Source organism: Haematobia irritans, chromosome 4 (genome assembly GCF_050003625.1).
Source record: "Haematobia irritans isolate KBUSLIRL chromosome 4, ASM5000362v1, whole genome shotgun sequence".
NCBI lineage: Eukaryota > Metazoa > Arthropoda > Insecta > Diptera > Muscidae > Haematobia > Haematobia irritans.
The window spans coordinates 194,955,783-194,978,550 of record NC_134400.1 but is presented as its reverse complement, the minus strand read 5'-3'; the positions used below and the strand labels follow the sequence as shown (position 1 = coordinate 194,978,550).

The 22,768-nt window shown below is 28.3% G+C and overlaps 1 protein-coding gene across 7 annotated transcripts in view; it reads right to left on the bottom strand.

Moving 5' to 3' along the window:
* LOC142233734 (uncharacterized) overlaps positions 1 to 22,768 on the bottom strand; it is an 82,134-nt gene that overhangs the window by 25,570 nt on the left and 33,796 nt on the right. For 2 of the 7 annotated variants that reach the window (XM_075304743.1, XM_075304750.1), the window contains exon 1: positions 7,342 to 7,475. The exons of 1 other annotated variant lie outside the window; for it this stretch is intronic. The gene's annotated coding sequence lies outside the window, so the exon portion shown is untranslated. 4 more of the 7 variants (XM_075304749.1, XM_075304745.1, XM_075304747.1 and 1 more) reach the window with 4 other exon arrangements.

Sequence of the window (22,768 nt, the reverse complement as noted above, 5' to 3'; positions counted from 1 at the left end):
AAAATTCTATTTCTATAGAAAATTTTGCCAAAATTTTATTTCTATAGAAAATTTTGCCAAAATTTTATTTCTATCGAAAATTTTGCCAAAATGTTATTTCTACAGAAAATTTGTTCAAATTTTTTTTCAATAGAAAAATTTGTCAAACTTTTAGTTGTATAGATAATTTTGTCATAATTTTATTTCTATAGATAATTTTGTCATATTTTTATTTCTATAGAAAATTTTGTCAACATTTTATTTCTATAGAAAATTTTGTCAAAATTTTATTTCCACAGAAAATGTTTGTCAACATTTTATTTCTTCAGAAAATTTTGTCAAAATTTTATGTCTTTCGAAAATTTTGTCAAAATTTTACTTCTATAGAAAATGTTGCCAAAATTTTATTTCTATCGAAAATTTTGCCCAAATTTTATTTCTACAGAAAATTTTGCCGAAATTTTATTTCTATAGAAAATTTTGCCAAAATTTTATTTCCATAGAAAATTTTGCCAACATTTTATTTCTACAGAAAATTTTGCCAAAATTTTATTTCTATAGAAAATTTGCCAAAATTTTATTTCTATAGAAAATTTTGCCAAAATTTTATTTCTATAGAAAATTTTGCCAAAATTTTGTTTCTATCGAAAATTTTGCCGAAATTTTATTTCTATAGAAAATTTTGCCAAAATTTTATTTCTATAGAAAATTTTGCCAAAATTTTATTTCTATAAAATATTTCGTGAACATTTTATTTTAATAGAAATTTTTTTTTCTATAGAATATTTTGTCAAAATTTTATCTCTCTAGAAAATTTTCTCAAAATTTTATTTCTGTAGATAATTTTGTCATAGTTTTATTTCTATTGGTAATTTTGTCAAAAATGTATTTTTATAGAAGATTTGGTTAAAATTTTTTAAAAATTTTATTTTCATAGGAGTTTGGTCAAAACTTTATTTCTTTTGAAAATTTTGTCAAAATTTTATTTCTATAGACAATTTTGTCACAACTTTATTTCGGTAGAAAATTTTGTCAAAATTTTACTTCTATAAAATTTTGTCAAAATTTTATTTCTATAGAAAATTTTGTCAAAATTTTATTTCTATAGAAAATTTTGTCGAAATTTTATTTCTATAGAAAATTTCGTCAAAATTTTATTTTTATGTTTGTCAACATTTTTATACCCACCACCATAGAATGGTGACGGGGGTATAATAAGTTTGTCATTCCGTTTGTAACACATCGAAATATCGATTTCCGACTATATAAAGTATATATATTCCGTCTGTCTGTCTGTCTGTCTGTCTGTCTGTTGTAATCACGCTACAGTCTTCAATAATGAAGCAATCGTGCTGAAATTTTGCACAAACTCGTCTTTTGTCTGCAGGCAGGTCAAGTTCGAAGATGGGCCATATCGGTCCAGGTTTTGATATAGTCCCCATATAAACCGACCTCCCGATTTGGGGTCTTGACCTTATAGAAATCGTAGTTTTTATCCAATTTGCCTGAAATTTTAAATCTAGAGGTATTTTATGATCATAAAGAGATGTGCCAAAAATGGTGAGTATCGGTCCATGTTTTGGTATAGCCCCCATATAGACCGATCTCCCAATTTTACTTCTTGGGCTTATAGAAACCGCAGTTTTTATTCAATTTACCTGAAATTGGAAATCTAGAGGTAGTGGAGGACCACAAATACGTGTGCCAAAAATTGTGAGTATCGGTCCATATTTTGGTATAGCCCCCATATAGACCGATCTTCCGATTTTACTTCTTGGGCTTATAGAAACCGCAGTTTTTATCCAATTTAGCTGAAATTGGAAATCGAGAGGTACCTTAGAACCGTTAAGAGGTGTGCCAAAAATTGTGGGCATCGGTCCATGTTTTGGTATGGTCCCCATATAAATCGACCTCCCGATTTGGGGTCTTGGGCTTATAGAAATCGTATTTTGTATCCAATTTGCCTGAAATTTTAAATCTAGAGGTATTTTATGACCATAAAGAGGTGTGCCGAAAATGGTCCGTATCGTTCCATGTTTTGGTATAGCCTCCATATAGACCGATCTCCCGATTTTACATCTTGGGTTTATAGAATCCGTAGTTTATATACAATTTGTCTGAAATTGGAAATTTATATGTATTTTGGGACCATAAAGAGGTGTGCCACAAATGGTGAGTATCGGTCCATGTTTTGGTATAGCCCCTATATAGACCGATATCCCGATTTTACTTCTTGGGCTTATAGAATCCGAAGTTTTTATCCAATTTGCTGAAATTGGAAATCTAGAGGTATTTTCGGGCCATAAAGTGGTGTGCCGAAAACGGTGAGTATCGGTCCATATTTTAGTATAGCCCCCATAAGAACGATCTCCCGATTTAACTCCTTGGGTTTCTAGAAACCGTAGTTTTTATCCGATTTGCCTGAAATTGTAAATATTGTCGTATTTTAGGCTCTCAAAAACGTGTATCGGATTAAGTTTTTATCGGTCCTTTTGGTAATGCCTCCATATAGACCGGCTTCACTTCTTGAGGGTATAGAAGGCGCATTGATCATGAAAATTGCTTGAAACTCAATGTAAAATTTCCAGATTTTACTTCTCGGGTGAATCTACAGATTTCAGATTTCAAATCAAGACGTTATTTTACAATTTTCTTGCACACTTACAAGAGATGTTAATGATTCCTCTAAAACTCAAACAAAAATGGTTCTCATAAATCCAGAATCTGATATAGTCCTCATAGGTGAAATCTTTAAATTTTTCTTCGGGAAGTGTCCTCAAGTCCTCAAGCCCTCCTGAAATTTCAAAGGAAACCCTAATATTTGGTTCATGGTGGTGGGTATTTAAGATTCGGCCCGGCCGAACTTTCTGCTGTATATACTTGTTTTCTATAGAAATTTTTTATGTCAATAGAAAATTTTGTCAAAATTTTATTTCTCTAGAAAATGTTCTCATAATTTTATTTCTATAGAAAATTTAGTGAAACTTTTATTTTTGTAGAAAATTTTGTCAAAATTTTATTTGTATAGATAATTTTGTCATAATTTTTTTTTTCTATAAATAATTTTGTCATATTTTTTTTTTCTATAAATAATTTTGTCATATTTTTATTTCTATAGGAGATTTAGTCAAAATTTTATTTCTTCAGAAAATTTTGTTAACATTTTATTTCTATAGAAAATTTTGTCAAAATTTTATTTCCACAGAAGATGTTTGTCAACATTTTATTTCAATAGAAAATTTTGTAAAAATTTTACTTCTATCAAATTTTCTCAAAATTTTATTTCTATAGAAATTTTTTTTAAAAATTTTATCTCTCTAGAAAATTTTCTCAAAATTATAAAGGGTGATTCTTTTGAGGTTAGGATTTTCATGCATTAGTATTTGACAGATCACGTGGGATTTCAGACATGGTGTCAAAGAGAAAGATGCTCAGTATGCTTTGACATTTCATCATGAATAGACTTACTAACGAGCAACGCTTGCAAATCATTGAATTTTATTACCAAAATCAGTGGCAGAAAATCCGCTTTTTTATCGACAAATTTTGTTCAGCGATGAGGCTCATTTCTGGTTGAATGGCTACGTAAATAAGCAAAATTGCCGCATTTGGAGTGAAGAGCAACCAGAAGCCGTTCAAGAACTGCCCATGCATCCCGAAAAATGCACTGTTTGGTGTGGTTTGTACGCTGGTGGAATCATTGGACCGTATTTTTTCAAAGATGCTGTTGGACGCAACGTTACGGTGAATGGCGATCGCTATCGTTCGATGCTAACAAACTTTTTGTTGCCAAAAATGGAAGAACTGAACTTGGTTGACATGTGGTTTCAACAAGATGGCGCTACATGCCACACAGCTCGCGATTCTATGGCCATTTTGAGGGAAAACTTCGGAGAACAATTCATCTCAAGAAATGGACCGGTAAGTTGGCCACCAAGATCATGCGATTTGACGCCTTTAGACTATTTTTTGTGGGGCTACGTCAAGTCTAAAGTCTACAGAAATAAGCCAGCAACTATTCCAGCTTTGGAAGACAACATTTCCGAAGAAATTCGGGCTATTCCGGCCGAAATGCTCGAAAAAGTTGCCCAAAATTGGACTTTCCGAATGGACCACCTAAGACGCAGCCGCGGTCAACATTTAAATGAAATTATCTTCAAAAAGTAAATGTCATGGACCAATCTAACGTTTCAAATAAAGAACCGATGAGATTTTGCAAATTTTATGCGTTTTTTTTAAAAAAAAAGTTATCAAGCTCTTAACAAATCACCCTTTATTTCTATAGATAATTTTGTCATAATTTTATTTCTATAGAAGATTTGGTCAAAATTTTATTTTTATTGAAAATTTATTTCTATCGAAAATTTTGTCAAAAATTTATTTTTATAGAAAATTTTGTCAAATTTTATTCTATAGAAAATTTCAAAATTTTATTTTCATTTGTCACGATTTTATTTCGATAGAAAATTTTGTCAAAATTTTACTTGTAAAAAACTTTCTCAAAATTGTATGTCTATAGAAGATTTTGTCTAAATTTTATTTCTATAGAATATTTTGTCAACATTTTATTTCTCTGGAAAATTTTGTCAAAATTTTATTTTTATAGATAATTTTGTCAAAATTTTATTACTTTAGGAGATTTGGTAAAAAATTTATTTCAATAGAAAATTTTGTCATGATTTTATTTCTATAAAAAATTTTGTCATAATTTTATTTCTATAGAAAATTTTGTCATAATTTTATTTCTATAGAAAATGTTGTCATAATTTTATTTCTCTAGAAAATGTTCTCAAAATTTTAGTTCTATGGAAAATTTTGTCAAAGTTTTATTTCTCTAGAAAATGTTCTCAAAATTTTCTTTCTACAGAAAATTTTGTCAAAATTTTCTTTCTACAGAAAATTTTGTCGAATGTTTTTTCTCTAGAAATTTTTCTCAAAATTCTATTTTTGTAGAAAATTTAGTCAAAATTTAATTTTTGTAGAAAATTTAGTCAACATTTTATTTCTATAGAAAATTTAGTCAAAATTTTCTTTCTACAGAAAATTTTGTCGAATGGTTTTTTTCTCTAGAAATTTTTCTCAAAATTCTATTTTTGTAGAAAATTTTGTCAAATTTTTATTTCTATAGAAAATTTTGTCAAAATTTTATTTGTATAGATAATTTTGTTATAATTTTATTTGTATAGAAAATTTTGTTATAATTTTATTTGTATAGATAATTTTGTCATATGCTTATTTCTATAGGAGATTTGGTCAAAATTTTATTTCTATCGAAAATTTTGTAAAAATTTTATTTTTTTTAGAAAATTTTATTTTCATAGAAAATGTTTGTCAACATTTTATTTCTATAGGAAATGTTTGTCAACATTTTATTTCTATAGAAAATTTTGCCAAAATTTTATTACTATAGAATTTTTTTAGCGAAGAATATTTTGCAAAATCTATCAAGAATTCTACCAATCTACCAAACAGTGAACAATCTATCATATTTGGTAGAATTCTACCAACTGTGGTAAAGGGTGATACGGTCAAAATTTGGTCAATATAAACTTGACGTATTTCTTTCAATTTTGCATTTAAAAAACCTGAACACCCCTCATTTTGAAGGTGTGTGTGTGTAGAATGTTTCTCCTATTTTGATTTTGGAATTCACTCTTCAGTTGTCAAAATGCCGTCCAAGCAAGAAGAGCAGCGTATCAAAATTTTGCTCGCGCATCGCGAAAATCCGAGCTACTCGCTCGCAAAGCTGGCAAAATCGCTAAAAGTTGCCAAATCAACCGTTACAAATGTAATTAAAGTGTTTGGGGAACGTTTGTCGACAGCCAGGAAGTGTGGATCGGGGGGTAATCGAAAACCGGAAGCCGCTGAGACGACAAAGAGAGTTGCCGGTAGTTTCAAGCGAAACCCTAACCTCTCTCTCCGAGATGCCGCAAATAAGCTGGGTGTATCGTCTACAACCGTTCATCGAGCCAAAAAACGAGCCGGACTATCGACTTACAAGAAGGTAGTGACTCCAAATCGCGATGATAAACAAAATACGACGGCCAAAGCGCGATCCCGGAGGCTGTACACGACGATGCTGACCAAGTTTGACTGCGTGGTAATGGACGACGAAACCTACGTCAAAGACGACTACAAGCAGCTTCCGGGACAGGAGTTTTATACGGCAAAAGGAAGGGGAAAGGTAGCAGATATTTTCAAGCACATAAAACTGTCAAAGTTCGCAAAGAAATATCTGGTTTGGCAAGCCATCTGTACCTGTGGCTTGAAAAGCAGCATTTTCATAGCTTCCGGGACTGTCAACCAAGAAATTTACGTGAAAGAGTGTTTGAATAAACGTCTACTGCCTTTCCTGAAGAAACACTGTTGTTCCGTACTGTTTTGGCCGGATTTGGCATCTTGCCATTACGGTAAAAAGGCCATGGAGTGGTACGCCGCCAACAACGTGCAGGTGGTTCCCAAGGACAAGAACCCTCCCAACACGCCAGAGCTCTGCCCAATTGAGAAATACTGGGCTATTGTCAAGCGGAACCTAAAGAAGACCAAAAAACTGCTAAGGACGAGCAGCAGTTCAAGGCAAACTGGCTTTCTGCGGCGAAGAAGGTGGACAAGGTGGCTGTACAAAATCTGGCAGGTGTCAAGCGTGAGGCCCGGCAATTCGGATTTGGAAAAGCGAAAGCCTAACTGAATATTTTTCCTGAATTTTACACTAATTGAACTTGAAAAAGAAATTTAATTTGATTTTTTAAATAAACGATTTCACCGATTTACACGTGTTTTCCCTTGACCAAATTTTGACCGTATCACCCTTTAAACGTGAATCCATGGCGTTGGGTACATATTAATTTGGTCTGGTCGAAAATTTCGGCCATATTTATGTATGTTTTCTTACGTTTTTATTTCTCTTCAATATAATTTAGGAATTTTAGAATCATAAATATTAGATATGCACAAAACATATGGAATGAATTCTCTTCATCCAGTATAGATTTTGGGGCAGTTTTGCAAATTATTTTGAATTGATGAGATGAGGATGAAGAAGAGGGGGTGTCAAACAATAAAAGACACAAACTATGTAGAAGAAGAATTTTGGGTCGCGTGAGGTATACAATATGCTCATGACGTGAGTCGCGTTTGCTTAATTTTCGTCTAAATTAAAATCACTTGCACTAATAACCCAGACGGATCAACCTTCAAACATTTAATTTGACTTTAATTGGCCAAACGAATTTTTTGTTTTTGTTTTTTGTTGTTGTTGTTGTTGTGGGTAATAAAGATCTGAAGAAGTTGGCGCGAAATTTGCTTTTGAGGAAATCTAATCTGTGTTACAACACTCACAACAGTCTTGGACACTAAACTCACATTGAGATGAATATGTTAAACTTTAGTTTGATATTATATAGCTTAGCTGCAGCAAAACTTGTTTTTGTTATTAGGTTATTTTATTTTATGTTTATATTTGTTTTTTTTTTTCATCAATATTTCTTTTCATAGATGGTTACTTTATTATTTGAACTGCAAGCAGATATAATACGGAAATATTTTTTTTCTGTTTTGTTGTTTTTATGTTAAAAACTAATACCGATTTTTATTTATTTCTTTTTTTTTGTATTTTAGCGCCTTGTTGTTTATCGAAATACATTGCAATTAATACTAAATGCAATAGATAGACCAACAAGCCCTAAGAGATGGAAATTACGTCTTCCTCCTTGGATAGCTAAGCGATTTATGCAAACTTGAATGCTTACATATAGAGAGAGCTGCCTTCTATTGCTCTTATCAGCTATTGTTGGTCTCTTTTGGTTTTCAATACTCTCAGCCATTGTTGGTCTATTCGTGATTTTGAAATTTCAAACTCAATTTTTTTTTTTTTTTAATTATTTGTTTTTAGTTTTGCCTTTATATGCAAGACTTCCACTGACGAATTTGAAAAAAATATACTCAAAAAAAAAAAATATTGATGACATTGTTTTAAAAACAATCTTACTTAATTTTAGTTAATGCATTTTTTCCTACACTGAAAAAAAAAATATTGTCTACTTTGTAAGTTTTTGAAATTTCGGGCAAAATTTCATTTAAATTCTCGTTTCAGTTTACCCAGAAATACTATCGATTTTCCGTCAAGACTTATTTTTTTGAAACTGCCTTATAATGTTTTAAATGTTACAAATTTGATTTCGTAGAATTCGGTTAAAATGTTAAGACGTAAGAATTTTTTTCTGCTTGTTTCTTAAAAGATACAGTGCGCATTTAAGGGTTAAACATTTTATTGGAAAATTTTTGGTGATAGTTTTTTCTTTGTAGGCAACCAAATTACACAAAAAAACAACACTTTTTATAAATCCATATCAGACACCCTGTTTAGGATTCTGTAAGCGTGTTTTACACTGAAAAAAAATTGTCGTTAGGCCAAAGATTTAATTTTTCTTAAAAACAACAATGCAAATTTTACTTAGCATCCCAGCAAAAAAAAGCGTCGCCAAAAAAGTAATGAAAATGTTCTTTTTGGATCCGGAAGTGGTGCAAGATTGACGCAGAAGCGATGAATTTAACATAGGCTTGTCATAGGACGGAAGTCCTACATTTCAACAGTCGTTGCACTGAATTTGCATCACTTTTTTAGGTGTGATCCGAATTCAATGTTTTCGATGTAAATTAAAAAATTCTGTGATATTTTGTCAAATAAATAATTTTTATATTTTTTTATAATTTTTAATGGATTCTAACGCTTGTCGGAAACGCTTGACCTCAAATATTTTTAAAAATTCACAATTTTCAGATTGGATTTAGCAGTTTTTTTCGACAAAATTTAAATAATTTGTACCATTTTATGAATTCTAACTCTGTTTTTAACATATTTGTAACAAAAAGAGTTAAATTTACCCCGTTAATACGTTTTTAAAAGGCTTTGATAAATCATGAAGAAAAAAGCTGAAAAAACAAGTAAGAAAAGTCTAAAGTCGGACGGGGCCGACTATATTATACCCTGCACCACTTTGTAGATCTAAATTTTCGATACCATATCACATCCGTCAAATGTGTTGGGGCTATATATAAAGATTTGTCCCAAATAAATACATACATTTAAATATCACTCGATCTGGACAGAATTTAATAGACTTCTACAAAATCTATAGACTCAAAATTTAAGTCGGCTAATGCACTAGGGTGGAACACAATGTTAGTAAAAAATATGGGAAACATTTAAATCTGAAGCAATTTTAAGGAAACTTCGTAAAAGTTTATTAATGATTTATCGCTCGATATATATGTATTAGAAGTTTAGGAAAATTAGAGTCATTTTTACAACTTTTCAAATAATCAGTGGCGATTTTACAAGGAAAATGTTGGTATTTTGACCATTTTTGTCGAAATCAGAAAAACATATATAAGGGAGCTATATCTAAATCTGAACCGATTTCAACCAAATTTGGCACGCATAGCAACAATGCTAATTCTACTTCCTGTGCAAAATTTCAACTAAATCGGAGTTAAAATTGGCCTCTGTGGTCATCTGTGTGTAAATCGGGCGAAAGCTATATATGGGAGATATATCTAAATCTGAACCGATTTCAACCACATTTGGCACGCATAGCTACAATACTAATTCTACTCCATGTGCAAAATTTCAACTAAATCGGAGCAAAAAATTGCCCTCTGTGGTCATATGTGTGTAAATCGGCCGAAAGCTATATATGGGAGCGATATATAAATCTGAACCTATTTCAACCAAATTTGGCACGCATAGCTACAATGCTAATTCTACTCCCTGTGCAAAATTTCAATTAAATCGGAGTAAAATATTGGCCACTGTGGTCATATGAGTTTAAATCGGGCGAACGATATATATGGGAGCTATATCTAAATGTGAACCGATTTCAATAAAATTTGGCACACTTGACTACACTACTAATTGTACCCCTAGTGCAAAATTTCAACCAAATTGGGGTAAAACTCTCGCTTCTGGGACCGTATTAGTCCATATCGGGCGATAGATATATATGGGAGCTATATCTAAATCTGAAACGATTTCAATAAAATTAGGCACACTTTACTATAGTTCTAATTGTTCTTCTTGTGCAAAATTGTAAGCAAATTAGGGTAAAACGCTGGCTTCTGGGGTCATATAAGTCCATATCGGGCGAAATATATATATATGGGAGCTATATCTAAATCTGAACGGATTTCTTCCAAAATCAATAGGGATCTATTCTGGGCCAAAACACATACATGTGCAAAATTTGAAGTCGATTGGATTAAAACTGCGACCTAGACTTTCATTACAAAAATGTGTTCACGGACAGACGGACATCGCTATATCGACTCAAGAGCCCACCCTGAGCATTTTTGCCAAAGACACCATGTGTCTATCTCGTCTCCTTCTGGGTGTTGCAAACATATGCACTAACTTATAATACCCTGTTCCACAGTGTGGCGCAGGGTATAAAAAAAAAAAAAAAAACAAATATATACGGCCGTAATTTCGGCCAGGCCGACGCTTATGTACCCTCCACCATGGATTTCTTCTAAACACTGCCACCCACAATCGAAGTACTTGGGTTTCGGTAACGCTTGCCGATGGGAGGTATCTTAAACCTCCTAACACCGTCTTCTAAATTGTAAGTAAGTCCATACGTATAATAAATAAAATATATTGAATTAAAAACGACCTACTAAATACGTATATAATTCAGTTTGACAACATTTTCTATAGAAATAAAAATTTGACAAAATTTTTTATAGAAATAAAATTTTTTTTCGGAAGGTTCAAGTGTGGTTCATTGTTGGGTTTAATGAACTGCTTGAATTTATTCTGATAATTGGTTGATAGTTTTGCTGCAAGTAGAGGATGCTGATGAGGAATGTGGTAATTCCGAAACGTGCATCCAAGATAGTTACCTTGCAGTCTATAGGGCTTTGCCCAAATAAATTTGACAAACATTCTTTTCCTCTGTTGGTTAAGCTACACTTGTACTTTAGTCAATGCATGGTTGTAAGCTGAAATCAAAAAAACGGAAAAAAATTTTTTACAAAATTTTCTATAAAAATAAAATTTTGACAAAATTTTTTATAGAACTAAAATTTTAACAAAATTTTCTATAGAAATAAAATTTTAACAAAATTTTCTATAGAAATAAAATTTCTACAAAATTTTCTATGGAAATAAAGTTTTCTATAGAAATAAAATTTTGAAAAATAACCGAATTTGCTATAGAAATAAAGTTTTGACCAAATTTGCTATAGAAATGAAATTTTAACAAAATTTTCTATAGAAATAAAATTTTGACAAAATTTTCTATAGAAACAAAATTTTGGTAGATTATTTTTGGCTCAAGTGGCAACCATGGTTATGAATCGATATGGGCCAATTTTGGTATAGTTGCCATATACCATATACTAAAACCATGTTCCAAATTTCAACCGGATCGGATGAAATTTGGTTTTCTTAGAGGCTCCGCAAGCAAAATCTGGGGATCGGTTTATATGGGGGCTATATATAATTATCGACCGATGTGGACCAATTTTTGCATGGTTGTTAGATACCATATACCAACACTATGTTCCAAATTTCAGCCGGATAGGATGGAATTTGTTTCTCTTAGAGGCTCCGCAAGCCAAATCGGGGGATCGGTTTATATGGGGGCTATATATAATTATGGACCGATTTGGACCAATTTTTGATTGGTTGTTAGAGACCATATACTAACACCATGTACCAAATTTCAGCCGGATCGGATTAAAGTGGCTTCTCTTAAGAGGCTCCGCAAGCCAAATCGGGGGATCGGTTTATATGGGGGCTATATATTATTATGGAACGATGTGGACCAATTTTTGCATGGTTGTTAGAGACCATATACTAACACCATGTACCAAATTTCAGCCGGATCGGATGAAATTTGCTTCTGTTAAGAGGATCCGCAAGCCAAATTTGGGGGTCCGTTTATATGGGGGCTATACGTAAAAGTGGACCGATATGGGCCATTTGCAATACCATCCGACCTACATCAATAACAACTACTTGTGCCAAGTTTCAAGTCGATGGCTTGTTTCGGTCGGAGTTAACGTGATTTTAACAGACGGACGGACGGACGGACATGCTCAGATCGACTCAGAATTTCACCACGACCCAGAATATATATATACTTTATGGGGTCTTAGAGCAATATTTCGATGTGTTACAAACGGAATGACAAAGTTAATATATTCCCCATCCTATGGTGGAGGGTATAACAACGAATTTTTTTAAATTTTATTTTCTATAATCAAATAGGCAAAGCTCAAATATAAAAGAGGATTTTATTCGGTATGTATCCTTATTTCAATTCTATGCTTCTTTGGCTCGGAATCAATATCAAATTCTTTAGTGTAAAGATAAAATCACTGAAACCGGGTGTGTGCTTTTCAGTGTAGTTGCCAGTTGAGTGATAGAATTTCTTTTATTAATGGCATATTTATTATGAAATAAACATCTGATTATATATCTCAAAAACTACATCTCTTTTTTTGAATAATACCTCCTCCAACCATTTAAATATTTTTCTCTCTTGTTAATCTAAAATTATGAATTTATTTCTAATATCACCTTTTTTATATTATTATATTAATATTTATTTCCATTAATAGTTAACATTTTATATTAATAGAAATGCTATTTATCCATATCTATTAAAAACTAAACCCATTGTGCATAACTAGAAACTCATGTGGGAGCTATAATTTTATTAGTTTTCTCTCTATATCTCTTTCTCTCTTCCTCTCTCTCTCTCTCTGCCATTGTTATAAAACAACATCACCATTTGGCATTTGTTGATCATAATCGAATTGTCTGAAACTAAAAGTTTGTATTTTTTTCTGCAATTTCATTTTGTTGTCTCTTGGCTCTGAGCATTCATTCACTCTCATGCGACTATTTGCAGAAAATTTTATACAAATAAATTGAATTGAGTGAAACCTGAATATAAAGTTTGGTTTTGTTTTTGTTTATAATTTAGATGTGAGACAAATTGTAAGACTACGAAAATAATGAATGGACCGACCAACTGCACAATATACTATCAGGGATGGGATATTGGTTTTCAAAGATATTGAAAATAACGCGTAGACATTATTAAGGAAAAATGTATGTGTGGTATGAAACTAATTTTTAAATTTTTTTATCAATTTTGTAATTTAATATTTTCTCAGCTTTAATTCACATTTTAATTCGAAATATTTCGTTGATCTGTGTTGGGGTAAAATCAATGTGATCTATATAAAAAAGTGTCTTCTACACTGAAAAAAATATTTACGTGGTATTAAAGATTACGCAAGCTCAATTTTAAGGTGCGCAATTTACACACTATTAAGGACAAATTTCTTTAAAATAATGAAATTTTAATTAAAAGAAAGTTTATAATCTTTGCTTCAAAAAATTTTTTCAGTAAATTTAGGTCACACATTTTGAAAATTTGCGTTCCTTCGTTAAAGTTGCATGTCTTTAAACTAAGGCAAATTTTCCTTAAAGTAAAGAAACACATCTTTGATTTAACGAAATCGTCCTTAAATTAACTGAAATATTGAATCTTTAGATTGAAGATTAAAACGCTTCAAATATAGGCTAAGACTTAGTTTGAGGATTTAGCATCTATGGTTTAAATTTTTTTTTTTTTTTGGAATTAAGAAAATACTTTTTACTTCGAATTATCCGTCATAATTTGGATTTTTATACCCTCCACCATAGGATGGGGGGTATATTAACTTTGTCATTCCGTTTGTAACACATCCAAATATTGCTCTAAGACCCCATAAGGTATATATATTCTGGGTCGTGGTGAAATTCTGAGTCGATCTAAGCATGTCCGTCTGTTGAAATCACGCTAACTTCCGAACGAAATAAGCTATCGACTTGAAACTTGGCACAAGTAGTTGTTATTGATGTAAGTCAGATGATATTGCAAATGGGCCATATCGGACCACTTTTACGTATTTCAATAGAAAATTTTGTCAAAATTTTATTTCTATAGAAAATTTTAACAAATTTTTATTACTATAGAAAATGTTGTCAACATTTTATTTCTATAGAAAATGTTGTGAAAAGTTTATTTCTATAGAAAATTTTGTCGAACTGAATTATATACTTTAATCGGCCTTTTTTGTGTAATATATCCCCCGTATGGACTAACTTACAATTTAGAAGACGGTGTTAAGGAAGTTTTAAGATACCTTGCCATCGGCAAGTTTTACCGCAACCCAAGTAATTCGATTGTTGATGACAGTCTTTAGTAGAAGTTTCTACACAATCCATGGTGGAGGCTACATAAGATTCGGCCTGGCCGAACTTACGGCCGTATATACTTGTTAAACTGGCATTTGTTTGTACGTGAATAGCTTTATTAACATAATGTACCGGAAAATAGAATGAAAATTCGATAAATGGGATCTGTATCCTAATTTTGATTTTATAGATCCTAGATTTTAAGCCAGATAGGTCGTAAAAAAAATTCCTTATTTTAAAAAAACCGCATCTTTGGCTCGAAATCAATACCAAAATCCTTAAAGGAAGGTCAACATCTTTGGATCTAAGTAATTTTTTTATTGAGTGTAGATACATTGATTATAAATCTTATATGTATTATGTTACCATACACTCACGAAAAACAATATGAAAATGGTAGGGCCTTCAGCTAAAGATATTAGTATTGATTCCAAGGCAAGACAGTGTTGCCAGACGTAAGGGAAATTACCTACATGTAGGTTTTTTTTCCAAGGACAAATTTCTTTAAAATAATTTAGCGTCTTGTAGGGACGTTGGGACGCAATGTAGGCACTCTTTCATTCAACACAATTTTTAATAATTTTTACATTCTGGTGGCTCTAGAGAAGAATAATGTGTGGTAGTCACGGTTACCACTCGTGACAGCAAAAATCTACCAAACTTTGAAGAAAATATTACTACAAATCTACCAAAAAAAAATATTTCTATTGAAAATTTTGTCAAAATTTTATTTCTATAGAAAATTTTGTCAAAATTTTATTTCTATAAAAAATTTTGTTAAAATTGTATTTCTATAAAAAATGTTGTCAAAATTTTATTTCTATAAAAAATTTTTATTTCTCTAGAAAATTTTGTCAAAATTTTATTTCTCTAGAAAATTTTGTCAAAATTTTATTTCTATAGAAAATTTTGTAAAAATTTTATTTCTATAGAAAATTTTGTCAAAATTTTATTTTTATAGAAAATTTTGTCAAAATTTTATTTTTATAGAAAATTTTGTCAAAATTTTATTTCTATAGAAAATTTTGTTAAAATTTTATTTCTATGGAATATTTCGTCAACATTTTATTTCTATAGAAAATTCCTATAGAAAATTTTGTCAAAATTTTATTCCTATAGAAAATTTTGTCAAAATTTTATTTCTATAGAAAATTTTGTCAAAAATTTATTTCTATAGAAAATTTTGTCAAAATTTTATTTGTAAAGAAAATTGTGTCAAAATTTTATTTCTATAGAAAATTTTGTCAAAAATTTATTTCTATAGAAAATTTTGTCAAAATTTTATTTCTATAGAAAATTTTGTTAAAATTTTATTTCTATAAAAATTTTTTATTTCTATAGAAGATTTTGTTAAAATTTTATTTCTATGGAATATTTCGTCAACATTTTATTTCTATAAAAAATTTTTATTTCTCTAGAAAATTTTGTCAAAATTTTATTTTTATAGAAAATTTTGTCAAAATTTTATTTGTAAAGAAAATTGTGTCAAAATTTTATTTCTATAGAAAATTTTGCCAAAAATTTATTTCTATAGAAAATTTTGTCAAAATTTTATTTCTATAGAAAATTTTGTTAAAATTTTATTTCTATAAAAATTTTTTATTTCTATAGAAGATTTTGTTAAAATTTTATTTCTATAGAATATTTCGTCAACATTTTATTTCTATAGAAAATTCCTATAGAAAATTTTGTCAAAATTTTATTCCTATAGAAAATTTATTATTTCTATAGAAAATTTTTATGTCTATAGAAAATTTTGTCAAAATTTTATTTCTCTAGAAAATTGTGTCAAAATTTTATTTCTATAGAAAATTTTGTCAAAATTTTATTTCTATAGAAGATTTTGTTAAAATTTTATTTCTATAAAAAATGTTGTCAAAATTTTATTTCTATAAAAAATTTTTATTTCTCTAGAAAATTTTGTCAAAATTTTATTTTTATAGAAAATTTTGTCAAAATTTTATTTGTAAAGAAAATTGTGTCAAAATTTTATTTCTATAGAAAATTTTGTCAAAAATTTATTTCTATAGAAAATTTTGTTAAAATTTTATTTCTATAAAAATTTTGTTAAAATTTTATTTCTATAAAAATTTTTTATTTCTATAGAAGATTTTGTTAAAATTTTATTTCTATAGAATATTTCGTCAACATTTTATTTCTATAGAAAATTCCTATAGAAAATTTAGTCAAAATTTTATTTCTATAGAAAATTTTTATTTCTATAGAAAATTTTGTCAAAATTTTATTTCTCTAGAAAATTTTGTAAAATTTTTATTTCTATAGAAAATTTTGTCAAAATTTTATTTCTTTAAAACCTTTTTATTTCTATAGAAGATTTTGTTAAAGTTTTATTTCTATAGAAAATTTTGTCAAAATTTTATATCTATAGAAAATTTTGTCAAAATTTTATATCTATAGAAAATTTTGTCAAAATTTTATTTCTATGGAAGATTTTGTCAAAAATTTATTTCTATAGAAAATTTTGACAAAATTTTATTTCTATAGAAAATTTTGTCAAAATTTTTTTCTATAGAAAATTTTGTCAAAATTTTATTTGTAAAGAAAATTGTGTCAAAATTTTATTTCTATAGAAAATGTTGTCAAAATTTTATTTCAATAGAAAATTTTATCCAAAATTAATTTCTATAAAAAATGTTGTCAAAATTTTATTTCTCTAGAAAATTTTGTAAAAATTTTATTTCTATAGAAAATGTTGTCAAAATTTTATTTCTATAGAAAATTTTTATTTCTATAGAAAATTTTGTCAAAATTTTATTTTTATAGAAAATTTTGTCAAAATTTTATTTCTATAGAAAGTTTTGTCAAAATTTTATTTCTATAGAAAATTTTGTCAAAATTTTATTTCCATAGAGAATTTTTGTTAAAATTTTATTTCTATAGGAAATTTTGTCAAAATTTTATTTCTATAAATAATTTTTGTTAAAATTTTATTTCTACAGAAAGGTTTGCTAAAAAAACTGAGTCTATATTTGAAGCGTTTTCGGACTCGAATACAAGTAGGAATTATGTTTTTTTTTTTTCAAATAAAGTTTTAAAAAACAGCTCCCAGTTTTAAACGCTTCTTTGCTTTGTTGTCAATATACAAAAAGTCAACAAATTTTTCAGAATTATTAAAGCGAAGTTGACATTAGTCAAAAAAAATTTTTCTTTCATTTTAGGATATCAAATTTTAAGTCGAATCACTTAACTATAAGGTCCAAACGACTTCACTGAAAAGTTTATCGACTTGCGGACAAGGAAAAAAGCCTTATATATTTCTCTGATATAAGGCTTTTTTCCTTGTCCGCAAGTCGATAAACTTTTCAGTGAAGTCGTTTGGACCTTATAGTCTTCTATGCTAAGCAAAATTCGCATTCGTATTTGAAGGGCATGAAATCACAATATTTTTTCAGTGCAATAATAAAAGTAGGCAGTGGAAGAAATCTTCTCTCAAACAAAAAAATGTGATTTTTGTCTTGTTCCTTGAAAAATTTTTATGAACAAAGTGGTTTTATTAAAATTGAGCCAATGAAATGTTTTCATTGTATGAATGAAATTATTTCATTGGCTCAATTTTAATGACAATTTTCCTTAATATGATGATTTTTTTTTCTATCTATGGAAATTAAGAAATAAATTCTCTTTTGTTTAATTGGTATAGCATTATCATTGTTGCCTAGTTTTAAAATTTTTTTAGTTGTAATAATAAATTTTATAAAAATATGCTTATCTAAAGTCTACATTAAAACGGGTATCAGACATGTACGATTTTTTATATCAATATAAAAAAGAGTGTTGCGTCATAATGATACAAAACGAAAAAAATTATGCTTATATATATTTTTTTAAATAATTTGACTTAAAATGTTGATGCCTTGAATTATTTATTTTGTCTGCTTTTTAAATTATGAAGTACACTAAAAATTAAATACATATTATAACATTTGTTAGTAGAGTTGAATTTTTGAATTATATCACAAGTTTTTTTTTGGGAATTCATTTTGTATCTATTTATATTCCAAAATATTATTTTTATTTTTTTTTAATACTTCGAACGAAACTTCAAAAAACACTTGGCAAGACAGAGCATCATTAATCTTTGTCAAAAAATGAACCACTACTGTTCTCATATATTTCCCCAAATCTAATGGGGCAGTGCAAGTTAATTTCAATGCATTTATTTATGCAATTTCAATAAATTTTATTGTATATTGCTCTCGCTAAATTGCAGTTGTCTACTGTGTGTCCCCTAGTCTAAAAAACGTGATAACATTTAAATTAAATGTCAAAAGACTTTTATTTGATTTGACAAAGGGGTGGGAGACCACAATTACTCTAGAAGTAGATGTCAATGTCAAATGAGTATATGTTTTGAGATACAATTGTTGCGATGATTTTCTCTGGTTGACATTTTGATCTAATATCAGAGAGAGAGAGAGAGAGAGAGTATACACGGCCGAATCGTACATCAGGGATGATAAATAATGTTGACGAAAAAGTACACAAAATGTATTAAAAATATACTTTTCGAAGCCAAAAGGAGCTAAAAATACATAATATCAAATTTAAAGACTATTGTAAAACTATACGTATTTTAGATATAGACCAATCTGGACAATTTTTTTAGATTTTCTAAAAAACTCTTATTTTGCAAAATTTTATTTCTATAGAAAATTTTGAAATTTTTTTAAAATTTTATTTCTATAGAAAATGTTGTCAACATTTTATATCTATAGAAGGTTTTGTCAAAATTTTATTTCTATAGAAAAGTATGTCAAAATTTCTTTTCTTTAGTCATAATCTCTTGTCACAATCTTATTTCTATAGAAATTTTTTTCAAAATTGAAAATTTTATTTCCATATAAAATTTTCTCAAAATTTTGTTTATATAGAAATGTTTGTCAAATTTTTATCTCCAGAAAATTATGTCAAAATTTTATTTCTATAGAACATTTTGTAAAAAGATTATTTCTATAGAAAATTTTGTAAAATTTTTTTTCTATAGAAAATTTTGTCAAAATGTTATTTCCATAGAACATTTCGTGAAAACTTTATTTCCATGGAAAAGTTTGCCAAAATGATATTTCTATGGAAAGTTTTGTCAAAATTTTATTTCTATAGAAAATTTTGTCAAAATTTTATTTTTATAGAAAATTGTGTCAAAATTTTATATCTATAAAAAATTTTTCAAAACTTTTATATCTATGGATTTTCCATTATTTCTATATTATTTATTTCTATAGAAAATTTTGTCAAAACTTTATTTCTATAGAAAATTTTGTCAACATTTTATTTCTAGACTTTTGTCAACATTTTATTTCTATAGAACATTTGGTTAAAATTTAATTTCTATAGAAAATTTAGTCAAAATTTTATTTATATGGAAAATGTTTATTTTCATAGAATATCTTCTCAAAATTGTATTTATACAGAAAATTTTGCCAAAAGTTCCTGTTATCTCTTATTTCTATAGAAAATTTAGCCAAAATTTTATTTTTAGGAAATTTTGCCAAAATTTTATTTTTGGAAATTTTGCCAAAATTTTATTTCTAGAAAATTTTGTCAAAATTTTATTTATATAGACAATTATGTAAAAATTTTATTTCTATAGAAAATTTTGTCAAAATGCTATTTCTATAGAAAATGTTGTCAAAATTTAATTTCTATAGAAAATTTTGTCAAAATTTTATTTTTGTATAGAAAATTTTGTCAATTTTTTTCCTATAGAAATATTTGTTTAAATTTTATTTCTATAGAAAATTTTGTCACAATCTTAATTCTATAGAAAATTTTTTGAAAATTTTATTTCCATAGAAAATTGTCTCAAAATTTTGTTTCTATAGAAAATTTTGTCAAAACTTTTCTATAGAAACAACATTTTGTCCAAATTTTATTTTTCCATAGAAAATTTTATATCTATAAAAAAAATTTCCAAACTTTTATTTCTATAGAAAATTTTGTCACAATTTTATTTCTATAGAAAATTTTATTTCTATAGACAATTTTGCCGACATTTGATTTCTAGAGAAAGAAAATTTTATTTCCATGGAAAAATTTGCAAAATTTTATTTCTATGGAAAATGTTTATTTCCATAGAATATCTTCTCAAAATTGTATTTATATAGAAAATTTTGTCAAAAGTTCCTGTTATATTTTATTTCTATAGAAAATTTTGCCAAAGTTTTATTTTTAGAAAATTTTGCCAAAATTGTATTTCTAGAAAATTTTGTCAAAATTTTATTTTTATAGAAAATTATGTAAGAATTTTATTTCTATTGAAAATTTTGTCAAAATGTTATTTCTATAGAAAATTTTGTCAAAATGTTATTTCTATAGAAAATTTTTTGAAAATTTTATTTCCATAGAAAATTGTCTCAAAATGTTCTTTCTATAGAAAATTTTGTCAAAATTTTACGCCTATAGAAAATGTTGTCAACATTTTATTTTTCCATAGAAAATTTTATCAAAATTTTATATTTGTAAAAAAATTTTCCAAACTTTTATTTCTATAGACAATTTTGCCAACATTTTATTTCTAGAGAGATTTTTGTCAAAATTTTATTTCTATAGAAAATTATGTCAAAATTTTTGTTCTATAGAAAATTTTGTCAAAATTTTATTTCTATAGAAAATTTTGTCAATTTTTTTTTCTATAGAAAATTTTGTAAAAATGTTATTTCAATTCCGAAAGTTGGAGGTGCACTTTCTATTGATCAATTTCAGCCAGTGAGTATTTTATCAATAGTTGACGTGGTATTGGAGAAATTATTACATAGAAGCATATCTAAATACCTAGATGATAGTAACGCAATATATAGATACCAATTTGGCTTTAGGAAGGGGTCTGGAGTAGAAGAGGCTACTATGAATCTATTGAATTTTGTATGTAAGAGTTTGGATCAAGGATATAAGGGTGTTGGTGCCATATTTTTGGATCTCACTAAAGCTTTTGATATAATTGATCATGATATACTTCTTGAAAAATTATATTACTATGGGATTCGAGGAAGAGAATTATTGTTACTACGGAGTTTCTTGTATAATAGGAAACAGTTTGTGCAAGTTTCCGGCGAAAGGAGTAGTATGTGTGATGTGAACAGTGGAGTACCTCAAGGTAGTTGTTTAGGGCCGCTGTTGTTTGCAATTTATATAAATGATATTTCAAATCTAGGATTGGAAGTGTGTATGTTTATGTTTGCGGATGACATATGCCTTCTTTATCCGTATAGAAACGAGCTTGTTTTGAAAATTGCAATGGAGCGTGATATGTGTTTAGTCCTAGAGTATATGAGGATTAACAAGATGGTATTAAATGCGTTTAAGACCAAGCTAATTAGATTCAGACCGAATTCACATCAACTTCGCCAGGACTTTTCGATATCTATAGGTGAGCATGAGGTTAAGGAAGTGAGCGACGTAAAATACTTAGGACTACATTTGAAGTTTAATTTATCTTGGGACTTGCATATTGTTTTTATAAGAAATAAGGTATCCCCGGCTGTTGGGATTTTGAATAAACTTAGGTATGTCTTAAACACTGTAACCAAGATGATGATATATCAAGCATTAGTTCACAGCCATATTGAGTTTTTGGCGGGGATCTATGGTCACAAAAACTCAACTGAGTTACAATCACTGCAACACATGCAGAACAAGGCACTGAAAGCGGTTCACAACTTGCCGCAGAGATATTCTACAGTGGATTTGTATGGGAAAATTTGCAACACAATTTTGCCAGTACATTATCTGTACAGATATCAGATACTTATTTATGTTTATAAATCATTGAATAATATAGGATATCACACTATTGGATTTTATCAGAATCAGATTACGTTTAATACAAGGAATAGAACACAATTACGAGTAGCTAGATGTAGGTTGGAGATGTCCAGACAACGAGTAGAATGTATTGGTTGCTCCTTGATTAACAGATTACCGGTTGATGTAAGGAACTTGTTACGGCTATCGCGATTCAAACGGAAGTTGAAGAATCATTTACTACGTAATGTTCAGGAATTTTTGAATTAATTTGTAATTTGAATTATTTACAATAATCAACTGTATTAATATTAAAATATTGGATAGTTTTAGGTTACTTCTTAATTAAAAACTTTAGAGTAGTTGTTATCTTGCCAACTTGCCTCAAAAATGTCTTAAAGGCGCTGAGGCTATAAAATGTATTGTTATGTTTTTAATTGAAAATTTAAAAAAAAAAAAAAAAAAAAAATTTTGTTAAAATTTTATTTCCATGGAAAAGTTTGCCAAAATTATATTTCTATATAAAGTTTTGTCAAAATTTTATTTCTATAGAAAATTATGCCAAAATTTTATTTCAAAAATTTTGTAAATTTTTTCCTATAGAAATTTTTGTCAAAATTTTATTTCTATAGAAAATTTTGTCAAAATTTTATTTTTATAGAAAATTTTGTCAAAATTTTATTTCTATAGAAAGTTTTGTCACAATCTTATTTCTATAGAAAATTTTTTGAAAATTTTATTTCCATAGAAAGGTGTCTCAAAATTTTGTTTCTA